Raw genomic sequence first — 19,086 nt, forward strand, 5'->3', positions numbered from 1 at the left:
TGTAATGAAGTGTAAGTCATTATAAGTTCTTCCCCCCGCGTCCAGGATGAGGATTAAGGATCATCATGGGTGGAGGCCTGGCTCAGCCCCATCTGTCTCTTCTACCATATTTAAGATTCTTGTAAGCAAACTTCTATTCTTCCCATCTCTTTTCCTTGAAACCAAATTGCATCTTGAAAACTGTGACATTAAAAAAGGGAGAGGTTGACGTTTAGAAAGAAATGTCCTAAAGAATAGCTTTTCAGGAACCCTAGATTTGCCAGTAATCATGGCCTTGCCTGGGGTGTCTGTCCTCTCTTGGCTTCACCTGTCTGCTGTCTGTAACCCCGGGGGTGGACTGGAAGGTCTGCACGGCCCCTTGCACTCCGACATGCTGGAATTCCAGTGAGTGTTCCACATGTGGGACATCTGACACAGGCTCCTCGGAGACATAGAGAATGGCAGGCCCTTGCTAATGGTCGGGGCTCCTTTTGAGCTTTCCTGAGTTCATTTATAGGCAAGAATCTTGCTTCCTAGGATATTTGAACTGAACCAGAGAAAGAACTGCAGTGTCATGTTTGGTGTAATGTTTGCCTCAGCGTATCGTTAAGTTCTGAGAGAGAGGAATGGTTCTTTAGAGACGGGTGTGATAGAAATCACCAGCATGATGATGAATGTGTGCCTCCTTTTCCCACCTGACAAACCCACACTGACAAAGCCAAGTAAATTACTCACATTACAAAAGATGTCTTTATGGGGCAGCACCTGGGTGGCTCAGTCGGTAAAGCATCCAACTCTTGGTTTTGGCTCAGAGTCACGGGAGAGTCGGGTGTTGGGCTCCATGCTCACTGGGGAGTCTGCTCGAAGATTCTCTCCCTCTAACCTCTCCCCGCCCCCCAATAAAATAAATCTTAAAAAAAAAAGATGCCTTTATTTTACCAACAAGATGACTAAAGATTTCCTTTAAAATGAACAGTGTAGCCAAGTAGTGGCTCAACCTGTTTTCTAATCTAAACAACCCCAAATCCTTGAGATTTTTCTTCATCTGAACTACTTTCCATCTATTAGACCACGTAGGTTGCCTTCTTCTCCTGAACCCCGGCCGCTCCCTCTCGCAGGTTGTGTGATAACCAACACGGAGCCTCACGCTCTTGAAACTGCCCGACGCCGATGAAGCTTAGCCAAGGAGCACATCTTGGAGCTTAAGGTCGTGTTCTCTGTGCATCCTATAGGTTACGGGAAATGCAGGAGTGAAAACAGAAGAATCCCTGCTTTGTACAAGGACGCACACGACACAATGTCTTTGTAAGGTGCATCACGGTATTATTTTCAGACATAAATATTTTTAATGTTTTAAGTGCGTATAGCCCTTGCCAAAAATGGTTTGAGAAAGCTAAAGAGACTATAAATCCTGTGACATGCACACCCTTTGGACATTTGCCTATGGATATCTGCAATGTAATCTGTACTTAGCAAGGACACAGACACTTAAGATCGTACCTCCCTAGTTCTCCAAGAATATCAATAGCCCTGTTGACTACCATATTTGCAAAGGAGGAGAAAAGTAAACCAAAAGAATGAATTGGGTTTTTAAAGTCATAAACTGATCATTTACATAGCATTGCCTAGAAATAAGTTTTCCTCATCTAAATAATGAGATTAATACTACCATCCGCCTTACAGGGTTGTTGTGACCACTAGACTTTTAATACATATAAATATAAACGTACCTATATGTGTTAGCTCAAGCTACCATAACAAAATATTATCAACTGGGCAGCTTATAAACAACAGAAACTTATTTCTCACAGTTCTGAAGGCTGAGACGTCCAAGATCAAGACACCAGGGGATCCGGTATATGCTGAGGGCCTGCTTTCTAGTTCATAGAGAGCGGTCTTCTCACTGTCCTCACATAGCAGAAGAGACAAGGAAGCCCTCTGAGGTCTCTTTTATAAGGTCATTAATCTCATTATTGCAGAGCCCTCATGACCTCATCATCTCCAAAGTCCTCGACCTCCGAATACGATCGTATTAGGGATTAGGCTTCAACATATGAATTCTGGGGAGACATAAATATTTGGTCTATAGCAAATGATTAACACAGCCTGGTATGTAGAAAGTGCTCAATAAACGTCAGCTACTACTATTATGATGGAGCCAAGTGAAATATTTGGGATACGTTTTAGAGGATTAAGCCAACAGAATTTGCTGATAGGTTGGATGGGAAAGCGAGGACAATTCCAAGACTTTTGGTTTGAGCAACTGGGAGGATGATGTAATACAGAGAGCTGGTCTGAGGAAAGAAATCAAGACTCTACTAGGGTCATGTTGGGCTTGGTCTGAATTATCTAGGAGAAATCCATGCAGAAATGTCAAGGAGGCATTTGGGAATACAAGTCAGTAGCCCCAGTGCTCAACACTACTCTAAATATGATTCCAGGCCCGTAGCCTCAGCATCACCTAGGAGCTTGTTGGAAATGTAGAATCTTAGGCCCCACCTCAGATCAATGGAACCAGAATGTGCATTTTTAGCAAGATCCCCGTGATCCATATGCACAATACGGTTTGAGTAGCACTAAGCTAGAGTTCTGAGAAAAAGAGAGACTAGACACATTGGCATATAAACAGAGTCCAAAGCTAAGGCCTGGATGAGCTCCCCTGGGGGAGTGTGTAAAGGAGACTAGGTGGCCCAGGGTAGAGCCACGGGCCTCTCCCACATTGAGAAGTCTGGTAGGTGAGTAGAACCTCACAGAGGAAGAAGAGGAACAGCCAGTGAAGCAAGGGAAAACCAGGAGAGTGAAGGGGCTCAGAAGGCCAGACAATAGGTTATTTCGAGAAGAGGCCCACGTGTTGAAAGCTGCTGATGGGTGAGATAAAAACAGGGAAGACACCATTAGATTTAGTGGCAAGGAGGTCATTAGTGACCTTGACAAGAGCAGTCTCCGTAGCATAGAGAGGACAGAAGCCCACGTACAGACCACGGAGGAGAGAAAGTGAGACCGCGAGCAAGGCCATCCTTGCAAGGAGTTTTGCTGAGAACCCAGAGAGCCGGGGGCAGTCGCTAGAGAGGAGACCCTAGAGGATGCCGGGATGGCAAGGGGAACGCTGCGGTAGAGAGACGGAGGCGGAGACGGAGGAAAGAGATGGGGCCGGGGCCGGCGAGCAGAGAAGACAATGACCAACTGCTGGCGTGGTGATTCTGAGGAGGTGAGAGGCAACGCGGCCCAGATCCCAGAGAAAGGGTGGCCCCCGACAAAAGCAGGCCGGCTCTGCTTATTGCTTCCGTCTCTCAATGAAATTGGAGGCACCCGGTAAGGTGGGTGGGAGTGGGAGGAAAGGGGATTGTTTAAAAAAAAAAAAAAAAGAGGAGTCAAATACTTATTTTGGAGAGTGGGAGAGTAAATGCTTCAGGACTGCCACGTGGTGCAGATTGCTTCCTTGAGATTTGGGGCAGGCATTTAAGAAACCCCCACTTCCCCGTAACATGCTTCATTCCTCCACAGTGTCCTGTTCTAATGCACGAACATGGATTTTGAGAAAGTGAACCTTCTCCGAAAAATCTTTATTTTTCATGTCACAGTTTATTTTATTAAAGGTTACCACCAGCAGAGCCAGGCTAGGCAAGCGAGTCATCTCAGAGCCACAGCAAGACAGTGATATGGAGGCACAGAAACCTCCTGTCCCCTCCATGAGATTTATGGCTGGGGGTGACGCGGGCATTAATGACATAAAGACAAGATGCCGCAGGAGAGGAAGCTTTCCTTCTCTTCTCACAATGCACCAGACTGCAAGGAGGTCTCTCATGAGACCGGTACTCTTGTAAACAACACCAGATACTGTTAATTGCCTTTAATTGGGTTTTGAATAAGCCCAAAGTCAATAACGCCTCCTTGGTTACCCTCCTTCCTGCTTAGAAGCCGATCTCATCAACAATCCCATAAATCTTCGCAGGATTCCCTAATCCTGCTACATAAAGCCCATTTCTGTGATCCAAGAATAAAAAAAAATCTAAAGCCTCACTCTCCTGAGCTCATTGTTCTCTCAGAGCACACATCTCCTAGAGTTGGGGCATTGGCACCATGTCGATAGCCTCCGTGTGCCCACAGACATGTCCATCTACTTCCACTGCTTCAAAACAACCCATTGCCTTGAGGGCCCAAGGCTCCCGACTAGACAGATGTCCCGTCAGCCCCGCTGTGGCTATCCCCCACCACTCTGCTGGTCATTCCCCTCACTCACCGATGACTTGACCGTCTTGCTCTCCTTTCTCATTCCTGATGACGTCAACATTCACACCCACGGGGTGATCCACCCAACACCCAGGCTCAGTCGCCCGCACCCATAGTCATATGCCCTAGACCTCGCCGTCACCAATACGATTACCACCTCCAACATCTGCATTCCCCATCCTCTTCCTTGGCCAGCCCCTTCCAGCCTACCTACTCTAATTCCCCAATGTCTCCGAGACCTTTTACTCACTTTTCACTATCTACCACCAAAGTCCACTCTTCACATCCCTCCTTACCTGGCTTATAGTCCAGCTGGGTAACAATCCCCTCGCAAAGTACCTCTAACTTCTCTGTTTCTCTCTCCTCTACTGTTGTCACCACTCCCACCTTTGGCCAAACACTATAAGACCTTGCTCCCGGTGTACCACTGAGTACTTGACACTTGCACACAGCTGTGCAAACTGGACCTATTTCAAAACTCTCTCCAAATGATTTCTGAACATTACCAAGCAACCTTCCTTGGTGTAGGCTCTTTGAGAGAATCATTTCCCACCTCCTCACTCTCTCCTCAAATCCCCACACCCTCCTTTTCTCCTCACTAGAGTGTGATCTCCTAGTTCACCAAGGCACCCCCAGGACCTGGAACAGTAGCTGCGTGTAGAGGTGTTCGGTTAACACCGATTGACATAGTCAAACGTCACAAACTTACCTACCATCACGATACATTATTCACTGTTGCTAGCACACCTCAATCACATTAAACTTTTATTGCTATAAAATGCACATAGAATAAAATTTATCATCTTAGCCCTTTTTAAGTGCACCATTCGTAATGTTGTGTAACCATCACCAGCATCCATCTCCAGAACTCTTTTCATCTTGTAAAACTGGAACACTATGGGGCAGCCCGGGTGGCTCAATGGTTTAGGCCACCTTCAGCCCAGGGCATGATCCTGGGGACCCGGGATCGAGTCCCACATCGGGCTCCCTGCAGGGAGCCTGCTTCTCCCTCTGCCTGTGTCTCTGCCTCTCTCTCTCTCCTGTGTATCTCTCATGAATAAATAAATAAAATCTTTTAAAAAAAGAAAAAAAAACTGGAACACTATGCCCATTAAACATTAAACAATTTTCCCACCCCAGCCCCTGGCCACCACCGTGCTACTTCCTGTCACTATGCCCCTCATGTAAGTAAATCATACAGTACTTGTCTTTCTGTGACTGGTTTATTTCACGCAGTGTATGTCCTCAAGGCTCATCCATGTTGTAATATATGTCAAAATTTTCTTCCTTTTTAAGACTGACCATTATCCCATATGACATACACCACCTGAATGTATATCCCATCCATTGATGGGCCACCTGAGTTGCTTCTCCGTTTTAGCCATTGTGAATAATGCAGCTATGAACATGGGTTATTCAAATATCTCTTTGAGTCCCTACATCAATCAAATTTAAATATACATTTTCCTGAATATTTGTTTATGTAACGCTCCTTTCTCTTCCACCCAAAAATTAACAGAAGGAGTTATCTGAGCCAAATATCTAATTTAAAGAGATACTTATTGAGCTAAGGATGTAAAGACCAGAATTTGGAGTAAGCACATTAAAAAAAAAATGAATCAATATTATAGCTGTCTTGTTCCATCCCTCTCTTACTTCCTAAGGGAGTAGCTCCTCATAATATAAACCACACAATCCTCCAGAAAAAAAAGCTCCAGAAGTAGCCTGGGCAGGAGGGAAGGATGAGATACCCCAGCTCCTGACTTCACCCCCTCCACCCTTCCCGTGTTATCTTCCTCTTAGGCAACTCTCCCTACATCCCCCTATAGAGCTCCCCGCACCCCCATTACGCTTCTGCTCCCCCTCTGAGACTATCTGAGACTAAGGAAATACCCCTTCTGCGGTCTGCCTTAGGATGGCAGAAACTCGCAGACATTTCAAAGACAAGAAACCACCAAAAAAGAGATACGGTGGCATTCAAGCTCCTGAAAAGATGCTCAGGGTCATTGACATTAAGGAAGTGCAAGTTAAAACCACAGTGAGGTACTACCCCACACCTATCATAACGGCTAGAATCAAAACAAGCAAACAAACTAGCAATACCAAGTTCAGTGCAACTAGAAGTCTAATACATTGCTGGCGGGGATGCAAAATGGAGCCGTTCCGAGAACACTCCAGCAGTTTCTTATAAAATTAAGAATACACACACCATAAGGCAACCCCACTCCTAGGCATTTATTTACCCAAGAGAACCAAAATACACAAAATTTGTATGTCATTACGTACAGTGGCTTTAGTTATAATCATCAAAAACTGGAAACAGCCCAAATATCCTTTAATGGTGGATAGCTGAACCCACTGGGACAGTCATCCAGAGAAATATTACTCAGCAATCAAAAGAAACCAACTACTAACATTTGTAGCGACGTGGATTAATCTCAAAAACATTATACGAAATGAAAGACGTCGGACACAAAAGACTACACTGTATGGTCTCATTTATAGGACATTCTGGAAAAGGCAAAAGCAGATGGGCGGTTGTCACGGGCTGTGGGTGGATATGGGAGAGATTCACTACAAAGGGACACAGGGAGCCTCCTATCTTGACTGCGGTAGTGGTCACGTGAGTGTATGTATCTGTCAAAAATCACAGAACAACATACTTACGAAAGGCGAACTGTACTATGTGTGTGCTATATCTCGGTAAGCTTGACTTCAAGAACCACAAGCAAATAGAAAGTGGCCTTTTTTGCATAATACAGGGGACATGATACTAAATCACACCAGTGACACAACAGCAGCAGAACAAATAACTTTCAAAAAACGGGCTTCTGATCCTACAGAAGCGGCACTCCAGCCTTGGAGAGCCCACATCTGATACAGTCCCTTGTGTGACACTCCCAGGCTCCTGGCAGCTGGGCATTCATCTCAGCCCCTCTCTGAACAGGGCACCAAGACCCTCACTCCAAATCCACAACCACGTGAGCCCTCTGATCGGCAGAAGCAAGATGCCTGACATCCTAAAAGACGGAGCCCACCCCTGCCGCCTCATGCACGCACCCCGGCCATACCTCCTTGCGGGCCCAGAAGCAAAAAACTTCACTAAGCCATGGGACGACACAGCATGGTAATTAGAGAGCAAGAAAGGAGACCTTCTTTCTCAACTTCTGGGCAGCTTTGAAAGACTATTTTAGCAGGTAAGAGGTAATGAAGAATCTCACATAGGAGAGACGCAAAGATAATTACCGATCAGTAGTTATTATTGCTGACTTGCTCTGCAAATAGAAATCCTGCTTTCTTGGGAAATGCGCTCCATTTCCCAGCAGACTCGACCTTTGTGGGGATGCACCCGCCCGCCCGTAAAAGCCTGATGAACCCAATCCACAGAGATAAAAACAAGGCCCTTTTGCATAACTAACGCTAGAGATCTGCTTTATAACATTGTCGACTTAATTAAATATTGCTTCCTGGGTGTCCCAGTTGCAGAGTCCATGGATTTTTGTCCCATTAGTATAAATTAACTTAATAGATTTGTTCTTTGACAATATTCTCTTGCTATTTTCATTTTGTATTTGAAGTTGACTAATGCCTAACATCATGTTAAGGTGAAAGTCTCCAATTTTAACAAAATAGCAAACAGGATAAAACAGCAGACAATTTAATGATGGAAAAATTTGCAAATATGCAAGATTAGAAGCCTACCATATAATGACCCCCAAGTACCCATCATCTAGTTCAGAACAGACTGCAATTTTCCCCAAGAGGGCCGGGGTCATGCCTCTTGTTCCAATGCAATTATTCATAGTACCTCCTTTCCCTCTAAAAAGTGCCAGTTTAGATGTTATACCCAATCTCAACAATTACCAACTTGTAGTCCATCTCAATTCACTTCAACCCCATTCATCCCCAACAGAAAAAGAGTCTGTATCATTTCACCCATAAATAGAATAGGTTTTGAAAAGCAGATTTTAATTCTTCAACGTCCTAGAACCTGATACGTCTTCAGTTCAGAACCAAGTATAACAGGTACAGTCTTCAAAGCTGGCCACAGTTTTTCCAGCCTTTTACAGTTAAGATACATAAAACAGGAGCCCCAGAACTCTCTTCTGTCTCGGTGACCATTGTTAAGGCCGAAAATGAAGCAATAACCTGTAAATTAGATGGAAACGTAGAGGCAACTGGAATTTCTTATGTTACGTCCGTATCTCCAGACTTATTGCTGAACAGAGCTCCACGGGCGCCCACGAATCCTGCCTCCTTATCCGGGAGCCCCCCTGCCTCCGGGGACGCAGGGTGTGAACCCACTAACTGTCTCTGTTGGCTGCTCCGTTCTGGATCTAAGTCAAGCGCCGGCAACGCTGACCGATGATCTCCGTGGCGCACGGCCAGTCACTGCGGCCCAGGTTCCCCGGAGAAGTTTCTCTTTTCCCTTAACCCCTCATCTCATCCTGGGCTCCTGCACACTATTAACCAAAGTCTTCTGACTTGCCAGCTTGCACCTTCCTGAAGAGAAACGGCGGAGTTGGCTGGATTGCATGTAAGCCGCAAGGCATTCGCGGCGACCGCACCGTCGGGGAGAAGATCCTGGGACTGCGTGGCCACGGGCGTCCCGGTCCCACCGCCCACCTCCCGCTCTCTCCTTAGACCTCATGCCGCGGGTCATCGGGGAGTAAACGTGCATAGAGCAGGCCGTCATCGGAGCAGGGTTCTGCGAGTTTCTGCAGGACCAAAAGCAGGTGAGAACTGGTGACGAATGTCTGGGGCCCAAGTGGCGTCAGCCCGGACTCGAGGCGGAGTATGCGGGAGCCAAGGAGCAGCGCCCGGCGGGCCGGCAGGCACCGTTGACGGCAGGAGGGAGGGGCTGAGCAGAGGACACCGCTTGGCCCCAGCCCGGCACCGGGCTGCGGCCACCTGCGGGCCCGGTAGTGGGGCCTCGGCCGCTGCGCAGCCCGCCGGCGTGGCCAGTGGAGGGGTCCTCGAGGAGCCGCACACCCCGCCGGGTGGGCCGGGGCAGGCGTGACGGTGCTGGGGCCCTGGGCCACCGCGCGAGCACTTCCGACCTAGGGCCGAGGGTCGAGAGCCGGGAGCCGGCCGAGGGTATGAAACCCTAGCATGTGTTACTTGTGAAAGTATCAACCCAGATAATGAACAGGTCAGAACTTTCCAGCTTTTAACATCACTAGAATTACAGACAAATCATAGGAATCAACTACGGCCAACGGAACAGAATGAATATTTTACCGAGTTCGATAATGCAAAAGTAAAGCGAGGCTGGAGGGAAGAGGAAGCGGGGTAAGGAGGGGTGCTGATCGCCTTGTCCTACGCGGAGCGGGGGGTCGAGGGACCCAGTCAACAGGCTGCGGAGGGAGAAACCTGGTTTTAACAAATGCATTGTGTGGAGCCGCGGGGATGACCAGAGAGAATGAGGAGATGCAGGGATGATGTAACCAAACGACGTCCTTGGCTTTCACAGCAGGTCACTAGGTGGGATCGAAGCTGATGAATTCACAGACATTACGGTTACCGGTTACCGTGAGCATAGGATTTCGAGATAGGAAGGGAACTACAGCCGGGGGGAACCGCCGAACGCGGCTGGCGGCTGACCGGCCGCGGCCTGGGCTGGGCAGACTGCTGCTTTCTGTTAGAAGCCCTCCGGCCTACTGGGGTATTAACTGTGCACATGCATTACCTTAAAGCCAGCAAAAAACCTGAGGCGGTGGCGGGGTGGTACAGAGGGGGAGGGAGAAAAAGAAAGAAAAACGAAAGAAAAACGGTAGGTCTGATGGAAATGCAAGAAAGGATGCGTCAGGCACAGTAGGGCAGGAACAAGCAGGCAAGGGGTTAAGCTGGAAACTGCATAACTATGGTAACAGATGTAGCTAATTTGGGACACAAATGAGGGTGTTGGAAGGATCTAAGAGAAATGTGGTGCTAGGAGGGAAGAAGGATAAATTCTAAATAAAGGGATGTTGAGACAATCAGTAAGGATGCTCTGGCATCTGACACAGTCACGGAAGGAAAGAACCAAATGCACCCTCTCTTTTGGGTGTCTTTTCACCGTCCATTTTCGGAGAGATTTTATTTATTTATTCATTTGGGGGGGGAGTGCGTATGATGTGGGGGAGCGGGACAGGGAGAGAGAACCCCAGGGGGCTCCACGCCGAGCATGGACGTGGGGCTCGATCTCATTACCCCGAGATCATAACCTGAGCTGAAATCAAGAGTCAGATGCTGAACCGACTGAGCCAACCCAGTGCCCCTTCACCATCAATTTTTTTTTTAAAGCAGAAGTCGAGAGACCTTATATGGGCTCCACGCCGAATAAAGGAAGCAAACATAATGAAACTCAGGCTCGATAAAATAATTTAGGCTGAAAACCGAGTCCACTGGCAAAAGAAACTGTCTTCATAAAGTCCTCACGCGTTTCAAAGTCTAATAGTATCATTTCCTCTTCCAGAAAGAAAGATTTTTTTTTTTTTTAAGATTTTGTTTATTGATTCCTGAGAGGCAGAGAGAGAGGCGGGGCGGGGGAGCACGGAAAGCAGCAGAGGCCAAGGGAGGAGCCTGGCTTTCATCCTGGGAGCAGGGGCAGGTGGAGATTCAAGTTCTGTTTCGGAAAGATCGTTGCGGAGGGTGGGCCAAGGGGGGCTCAAGTTCAGGGCAGGCAGGGGAAGGGGAGGCTCGGGGTGACCAGGTGGAACAGCGCAGGCAAGACGGAGGCCAGCTCATCCCCGCGGGGTCCAGCTGAGCCCCACGGAAGCTGCTGGAACTGCCATCACTCGGCCACCTCCGGAGTTGGCTGGCGCAGCAGGGGATACCTGTCACCGCCCCGCGTCTGTTGTTTGGCTCTTGTTTGGTGTCTGCGCAGCCTCTGTTCCCTGCATGGCCCAGTGCAGCCACCAGCCCGAGGCCCCAGGTCCTCACCGTCCCCTCTGTCAGCTGCTTGGGGGCGTGGGGGGGGGGGGAGTCGGGGCGGGAGCATCCACGGGCCCTGGAGCTGCCACTGCCAGACACCAGAGGCGCAGATGCCTGGGCCCAGGGACACTTTTTTTCCGTCCTTATCTCTATTTTCAGCCACGACCATTGGGCTGATCAGAACGGACCTGGTTCAGGGCCCTGCTAACGGCCGGCGTTCCCGGGGGGCCTCACTCAAGGTGCAAGGAGCTGATAAAGGTCCCAGGGCCGCCACCCCTCCCCTCATCAGGCCACAGCCCACCCGGGCCTGCTGCAGCGAGCCTAGGATTCCAGGAGCCAGCGGGGAGGCCCATCCTGCTTCTGCGGGGACGACCCTTGCTGCTCATGGCTGGCCAGCGCGGGCTGACGCCGTCCCTGCCGCGCGTCTAGGGCGTCCTCGGCGAATCTGGGCCCAGGTTTGTCGTCTCCCTCTTCTCGACAACCTAAAGACATCTCTTTCTGTGCCCGCTGTGTCCGGGCTTCCACACTCGATGTCCCCCTCCCAGGAAAGGCCTCAGTCCTTGCAGCCGGGCCCGAAGGAACCCAGCGCCCATAAAACCCGTGCGTGATACAGCGGGATACACTGCCCGGTCTCGGGTGGGCACACAGCGAAAGGAGAGCATCAGAAGCACAACTAACCCGAGACCGGCCTATTTTGCTTAATCCTTGACAGATCACTCCGGCGCAGAGAAAGCCTAAACACAGGTTTGAACGCTACAACCAATACACTGACTTTAAGCTACACAAGCGAACACCGTAGTCCACAGAGAAAAGGCTTTCTTTTTGCCGCGTTCAGTGACACGGGCGCCTCTCACCTGTGGCTTATGCGGGCGTCAGGCCGGGACGCACCTGTCCTGGAAGCGGGCTGCTCCGCGGGTGCTCCCTGGGCCTGGGGGACTTTGCCGGAGTTGTTGAAAACAGAGGCAGTTTTTGGTGTTACGGCCTTAAATTTCCTTCAAGTTAAAACTATGGTGCTCGAGTATATAGATAAAATGTTAGAGCGTAATGTCTCTTCCAGAGATTAAAAATTCTGTTCCAAGAATCTTGGGTGTGTCCTTGTACCCAGTGCAAAAGGCTTAAACTATACAGAGATCGCTTTTGGAGAAAAAAAAAAATTTCTCACGGACCCAGGGATGACCTAAGTCATTTTTATTAAAATGTATCTTAAAATACACATACTTATTAAGACCAGTTCTAAACACTCAGGCATTATAGTTTTATGTTACTAAAATGCCAAAAATTTGGGATCCTTGGGTGGCTCAGCGGTTTAGCGCCGCCTTCGGCCCAGGGCATGATCCTGGAGTCCCGGGATAGAGTCCCACGTCGGGCTCCCTGCATGGAGCCTGCTTCTCCCTCTGCCTGTGTCTCTGCCTCTCTCTCTATGTCTCTCATGAATAAATACATAAGACATTTAAAAAAAAAAAGAGAGAGAGAGAGAAGCAGAAGAAACTGAGATCAGAGAGGTTGAGTAACTTGCCCAAGTTTCACAGCTAGCGAGTAGAAAAATGAATTTGAGGTCAGACAGCCTGGCTCCACTCAGTCATTACACCGAATTGTCTCATTGCCTTGGACACAAGGTAGTAATCGGGGGTTACTAAATCTACGTTAAATGTAGACCTAATCCAATTATTGCTGAAACCAGCAACAGCAAGTCTGTCATTGTGTTTTCACTACAACGCCTGCTGCTAAGTCGCTGCAACTCAGTGCATGTGACTGTGGGAACTAGCATGAGAGCATCCCTCCTTGCCAATATGGTGCTGATCCCAGGAATTGTTCTTTTTGAGCCTGACAAGCCTGTGCCCTGTGTGGACTCAGTCTTCTTGCCAGGATGCTCTAATTAGACTCCTCTCTGCCTCATGACCTAAGCAACCAGACCTGCCCCTGGCTCACAGGGGAAGATACAGAAGCAGATATAGGCCCCACCCATTGGCTTTGGGGTTGCCATCAATTCAGAATAGGGGCGCCTGGGTGGCTCAGTGGGTTAAAGCATCTGCCTTTGGCTCAGGTCGTGGGATGGAGCCCCACGTTGGGCTCCCTGCTCAGCAGGGGAGTCTGCTTCTCCTCCCCCCCAGCTTGTGTGCACTCTCTCTCTCTTTCTCTGTCAAATAAATAAATAAAATCTTTAAAAAAAAAAAAAAAAAAAAAAAGATAATCCAGGGGGATCCCTGGGTGGCTCAGCGGTTTAGCGCTGCCTTCGGCCCAGGGCATGATCCGCGGTCTCAGGATCGAGTCCCAGGTCAGGCTCCCTGCATGGAGCCTGCTTCTCCCTCTGCCTGTGTCTCTGCCTCTCTCTCTGTGTCTCTCATGAATACATGAAAAAAATCTTAAAAAAAAAAAAAAAGATAATCCAGAACCCATTTTCTTAAATAATAAGATTATCACTGAAGTAAAACTGCTAACTTTAGAGAAGATACAGATCTCTCAAAATGTGTACGTCCTCAGCACCTCAGTGGTCTGGGAGACCCGGGGAGTGATGGCAGCTCACACTATAAAAACAGCGGCGCGAAACCCTCCTTGCGTCTGACAAGGACGTGACTGAAGACATCGGTCAAAACACTGTGGTATTTGCAGAGTTCCCTGCTGCTCTTAGAATCAGGACTTGTTGTGCTTCTCTTGAGATGTTTTTATTTTGTGTTTTATGTTCTGGACACGTGACGTTTTGTGTCTCATACTTTGCACAGCGCTCAACACTACCCGAAATCGTACCCTCACTTATGGGGTTTCCTGATGAATGTCGGCTTTTCGGCACCCGTCTGTAAGGCTGTAGGGGCAGAGACCATGTCTGTCGCTGTACCCTTCGCAGAACCCGGAGCATAGCAGGTCCTCACTGAGTGTTAAATGAACAAATGGGTGAGTGAGTCAATGAACAAATAAAATATATGAGCCATGGGTTGGTCAGTTCTTCTTTCTCCATGAGATGCTAGAAAGTTTAGAGCTGGATTTGTTTACCCTCATACCAACTATAGAGGGTCTCACACGTGTATTTTTGTATTAGCTTCAGTTTGTTTTTTTTTTAGCTTCAATCTTAATGCCATTTTATAAATCTACCCTTAGTCTTTCTTTCTCATTGACTTCTAAGTTAGTCTCCCTTGCTATGTTCTATGAAGCCTGATAAACTGTCTCAGATTCCTTGTAGAACAAGGTTGGTGATAAAAATATCTATCAAAGGGTTTTAAAGATATATTTAAAACCTTAATGCTAAACTTTCTCCCATCAAACATATTCGATCACCTGTAAACTCTTAAGAATAGCTGTGATTTGCTAATTCCAACACCGTCTTAACATTTCAAGCAAATTCAACCCAAAGCCTGGAAACCACACATGCTGCATCATTTCAGGCAGTGGTGTATAGTTTGTGTGGAATGAGCAGATTTCTAATAAGGTTGGGCAACTGGACACGAAAGAACATACTGCTTGCCACAAAAATGTATGGACTTGGGATCAAAGAATGATTTATCTTTTGTGGTTCTGCAAAATATATTGAAATTACAACAATAATAATAATAGAAGGTTAGCTATTGGGGATGGGGAGAAAAAGCGGTGGGTCAGGGGACAAGCAGGGCTGGGCAAGATCCGGGTCCATCGGCATTGACAGAAGTCTGATCACCTTACAGAATGAAGGGTGAGCACCATGAAGCAAAAAACATTAAACGGTCTAAATCCCTCTGTAAAATCTCTACTGTATACTATCCATATGCCAGCGGCCAGAGTGACTTGCAAGTCTGAGCCTCAGTTAACTGCTCTCATTTACAGCAATTTCATTTCAAACATTTACCAATTCTCTCTTAAAATGAAACCCAGGAATCCCTGGGTGGCTCAGCGGTTTAGCTCCTGCCTTCGGCCCAGGGCGTGATCCTGGGGTCCTGGGATTGAGTCCCACGTCAGGCTCCCTGCATGGAGCCTGCTTCTCCCTCTGCCTGTGTCTCTGCTTCTCTCTCCCTCTCTGTATCTCTCATGAATAAATAAAATCTTTAAAAAAATAAAAATAAATAAAATGAAGCCCAATTTTAAATCCCTTTAAGGAGGCCACCCCTCACTGTACAAGTTAAAGACACAGCTCATGCCCCTCGGCTAGACCCCCTGCTAGATGGGAAAGGAGGTGGGTCCACACTCCCCTGTCGCTGCTCCTGCCAGGATGTCAGACCAACCCCACCTTTGGGCTTAGAAAGCACAAAATGTCCATTTACCAAACCGAGAACTGGTTTCTATTATTTACAAGGCTCATTTGAGTCCGTGGAACCTTCGACAACAAACTGTGAGAGGCAAGAGTGGGTGTGAGGAAACAGATGGGTAATAATCATGTGTCACAGATAAATGACAATTTTTAAAAGAATCTGATAGGGTGTGGGCTGGGTCCCCCCCTTCCCTTCTGTCTTTCTCTCCATCTTTCTCTCTCCCTCTCTCTGCCAAAGGGTGGAGATTACGGAGGAAAAGGAAGGGGGAGAGAAAGCAAGACAATGGGCAGGCCGCCGCCTGAGCCTGAGCCGCATCCTAAAGCAGCCGCCCGCCCCCACCTGCGGGTGCAGGGTGCAGGGTGCAGGGTGCAGGGTGCAGGGTGGCCCCCCCCCCCCCGGCGGAGGGGGGAGGGGGAGGGGAGGGGGAGGGGAGGGGGGGAGACGCAGGGGAGGGGGGTGAAAGCGGAGGCAGCAGCGGCTGGCCGGACCTCTGGGGGACACCGGCCGGTTTTCCCTCCAAAGTGGTGGCGGCGGAAAATCCAAATCCACTGGGGACTTGCTCACGTGCCGGCTCCCGGCTGCAGCGGCGGACCCTGCCCACGCCGCCCCCCTGCCCCGCAGCTGCTGCACAGCGTCTGCCTGGGCCGGGCCGCCGCGGGGACAGGGGACAGGGGACAGGAGGGGGACACGGAGCATCCCGCAGGCGGGGGGCACGGCGGGCAGGGGGGAGAAGGCGGGCAGGGGGGGACAAGGTGGGGCACGGCAGGGGAGGGGGACAAGGCGGGGCAGGGGAGGGGAGGGGAGGGGGGGAAGACGGGCAGGGGGGGACACGGCGGGGCAGGGGAGGGGAGGGGGGACACGGAGCATCCCGCAGGCGGGGGGCCACGGCGGGCAGGGGGGGACAAGGCGGGGCAGGGGCGCCCACCCCACGCAGGGGAGGGGAGGGGAGGGCGGGGCAGGAGAGGACAGGGGAGGAGAGGATGGGGCACGGCAGGGGCGCCCACCCCCAGGCAGGGGAGAGGAGGGAAGGGGAGGGGGAGGGGGGACACGGCGGGCAGGGCCAGGGCGCTCCGGCCAGGCAGGGGAGGGGAGGGGAGGATGCGGCGGGCAGGACCGGGGCGCCCATCTCCAGGCAGGGGAGGGGAACGGGGGACACGGCGGGGCAGGGCCGGGGCGCCCCCCGCCGGGCAGGGGAGGGGAGGGGAGGATGCGGCGGGCCAGGGGCCCCCATCCCCAGGCAGCGGAGGGGAGGAGAGAGGAGTGGGGGACGCGGCGGGGCGGGGCGGGGCAGGGACGACCCCGCTGCCCCCGCAGCCCTGGGAAGGAAGCGGCACCTGTCAGGCGTGGCCCCCGGAGCCAGCGCGCCCGCCCCCCGCCCCCCGCCCCTCGCCCCGCGCCCCGCGCCCCGCGCCTCGCCCCGCACCTCGCCCCGCGGAGGCCGCGCGTTGCATCATCCGCGGAAGCCCCGAGGCGGCGGGCGCCGGGCCCAGCGCGGACCTGCCCTGCCGCGCGGCTCTCGGATTCCGTGGAAACGACCCGAAGCCGCGGCGCCCGCGGGGCTCACCTGTGCGCGGCCGCTCGCCGGTCCCTGCTCTCCCCGGGGCCGCCGCCCCGCTCCGCCGTCTCCCCTCGGGCTCTGCTAACGGGCGCCCCCGCCGGAGCGCAGGACCGCGCGTCCCTCCATCCCGCAGCCGCGCGCTGCCCGCCGCCGGGGCCGCGTCTCCGCTCCGCCAGCCCCACAAAGGGCGGCCGCTCCCGCTCGTCCTCGCCGCCCCGCCGTCGCGATCGAATCCACTTCCCGCACGGGGCGGGAGGGAGGCAGAGCTCCCCTGGCGGCGCGGGGACAAAGGGACGCTCGGCGGCGCCCACAGCGCCCCCTCCAGCGGGCACGGCCCCGCCGCCCCGGCCCGCTGCCGCAGCGCCCCGCCCCGCCCCGCCCCCGCGCCGCAGGCCCCGCCCCGGCCCCGCCCCCAGGCCCGCAGCGGCCCCGCCCCAGGCCCCGCCCCAGTCCCCGCTCCCAGGACCGCAGCGCCCCGCAGGCCCCGCCCCCAGGCCCGCAGCTGCCCCGCCCGGCCCCGCCCCCAGGCCCGCAGCGCGCCACAGGCCCCGCCCCCAGGCCCGCAGCGGCCCCGCCCACAGGCCCGGCCCCAGGCCCGCAGCGCCCCCGCAGGCCCCGCCCCGGCCCCGCCCCCAGGCCGCAGCGGCCCCGCCCCCAGGCCCAGCCCCAGTCCCCGGCCCCAGGACCGCAGCGCCCCGCAGGCCCCGCCCCCAGCGGCCCCGCCCACAGGCCCCGCCCCGGCCCCGCCCCCAGTCCCGCAACGGCCCCGCCTCCAGGACCGGCCCCGCCCCCAGGTCCGCAGCGGCCCCGCCCACAGGCCCCGCCCGCAGGCCCCGGCCCCGCCCCCAGGCCCGCAGCGCCCCACAGGCCCGGCCCCAGGCAGGCAGCGCCCCCGCAGGCCCCGCCCCGGCCCCGCCCCCAGGCCCGGCCCCAGGACCGCAGCGCCCCGCAGGCCCCGCCCCCAAGCCCGCAGCGGCCCCGCCCGCAGACCCGCAGCGCCCCACCCAGGCCCCGCCCCCAGGCCCGCAGCGGCTCCCCCCACAGGGCCCGGCCCCAGGACGGTAGCGCCCCGCCCCGGCCCCGCCCCCACGCCGCAGGCCCCGCCCCGGCCCCTCCCGCAGGCCCGCAGCGTCCCGCCCCACCCCGCGCCACAGGCCCCGCCCAGGTCCGCAGCGGCCCCGCCCACAGGCCCCTCCCCCTGCAGGCCCTGCCCACAGGCCCGCAGCGCCCCGCCCCGCAGGCCCCGCCCCCTGCAGGCCCCGCCCCCAGGCCCCCGCACCCCCTCCCCCCTCCCCCCTCCCCCCCAGGCCCGCAGCGCCCCCGCAGTCCCGCCGCCTGGGCACCCCCCCCCCCTCCCCGCGCCCGCGTCCACTCCGTGGGTCCCGCAAGGGCAAGGGCAAGGGCCGGGAGCTACCAGGAGGATCCTGCTACTGGAGAAAGTGACACTGAGCTTCCTTAACGGATAGACCCTCCCTGGGGTTAAAAAGGGAAGAAGTCTGTGGTCCGGGAAGGAAGGGGACCTGCCTTTAGAAAATTAACTCTCGGGATTGCAATGGCGATTGCTGACCGTGTGCACTCTGCTCCGTCTTCAACCACAGCAGGTGTCGGGCCCAGGCTCGGCTCCTCCGCGCTCCCCTCCCATCCCAGGAGGCAGGTGCTCAGGGACCAGGCAGCCGGATGGAGACCCGGACCGCCTGACTGCAGCCGTGGACCTGCCGCTAACTAGCTGTGTGGCCTCGACCAAGTCACTTAACCCTTCTGGGCGGCGGCGTCCTACTCCGGGAGCGCACCGTGCACCTGGAGGTGGCCCCACAGGCTCCAGCGGGCCCACATCAACATGCCTTCTGTTTTCTTTCAACGTGGATTGCAGGGCCAGGATGGCTTCCAGGAAAGCTGTGGTCACTTCCCACACCCGGATCAGGGCCCCGCTGCTCCTCTTAGGTTATGGGCACCGAGGCCTTTAGATACTCCCATAAAATCACCAGGCCCCACCCAGTGCTGCTGCAGAGCCAGACTCTGAGTGGGCCCAGGAATTTTGTATTTAACAAGTGTCCCTAGTAAGTCCTTTGGGCTGACCTCCCAACGCCAGTGTGTGAGTCCTAGGGCTCCAGTCTCAGTCCTGGTGACTGTGTGGACTGAGGAAGAACTGACCCTGGGGTCTCACTTCCCAGCTGGAAAGTAAGGGTAACA

General features: G+C 53.3%; 1 protein-coding gene across 2 annotated transcripts in view; it reads right to left on the reverse strand.

The window, feature by feature from the left end:
* ADD2 (adducin 2) overlaps nt 1-17,207 on the reverse strand; it is an 89,584-nt gene extending 72,377 nt beyond the window's left edge. The window contains exon 1 of one of the 2 annotated variants that reach the window (XM_072746140.1): nt 16,903-17,207. The gene's annotated coding sequence lies outside the window, so the exon portion shown is untranslated. The remainder of the gene's footprint in view (nt 1-16,902) is intronic. The other variant, XM_072746141.1, reaches the window with a different exon arrangement.
* Between the last annotated feature and the right edge of the window lie 1,879 nt (nt 17,208-19,086).

Source organism: Vulpes vulpes, unplaced genomic scaffold (genome assembly GCF_048418805.1).
Source record: "Vulpes vulpes isolate BD-2025 unplaced genomic scaffold, VulVul3 u000000657, whole genome shotgun sequence".
In the NCBI taxonomy this organism is placed as follows: Eukaryota; Metazoa; Chordata; class Mammalia; order Carnivora; family Canidae; genus Vulpes; species Vulpes vulpes.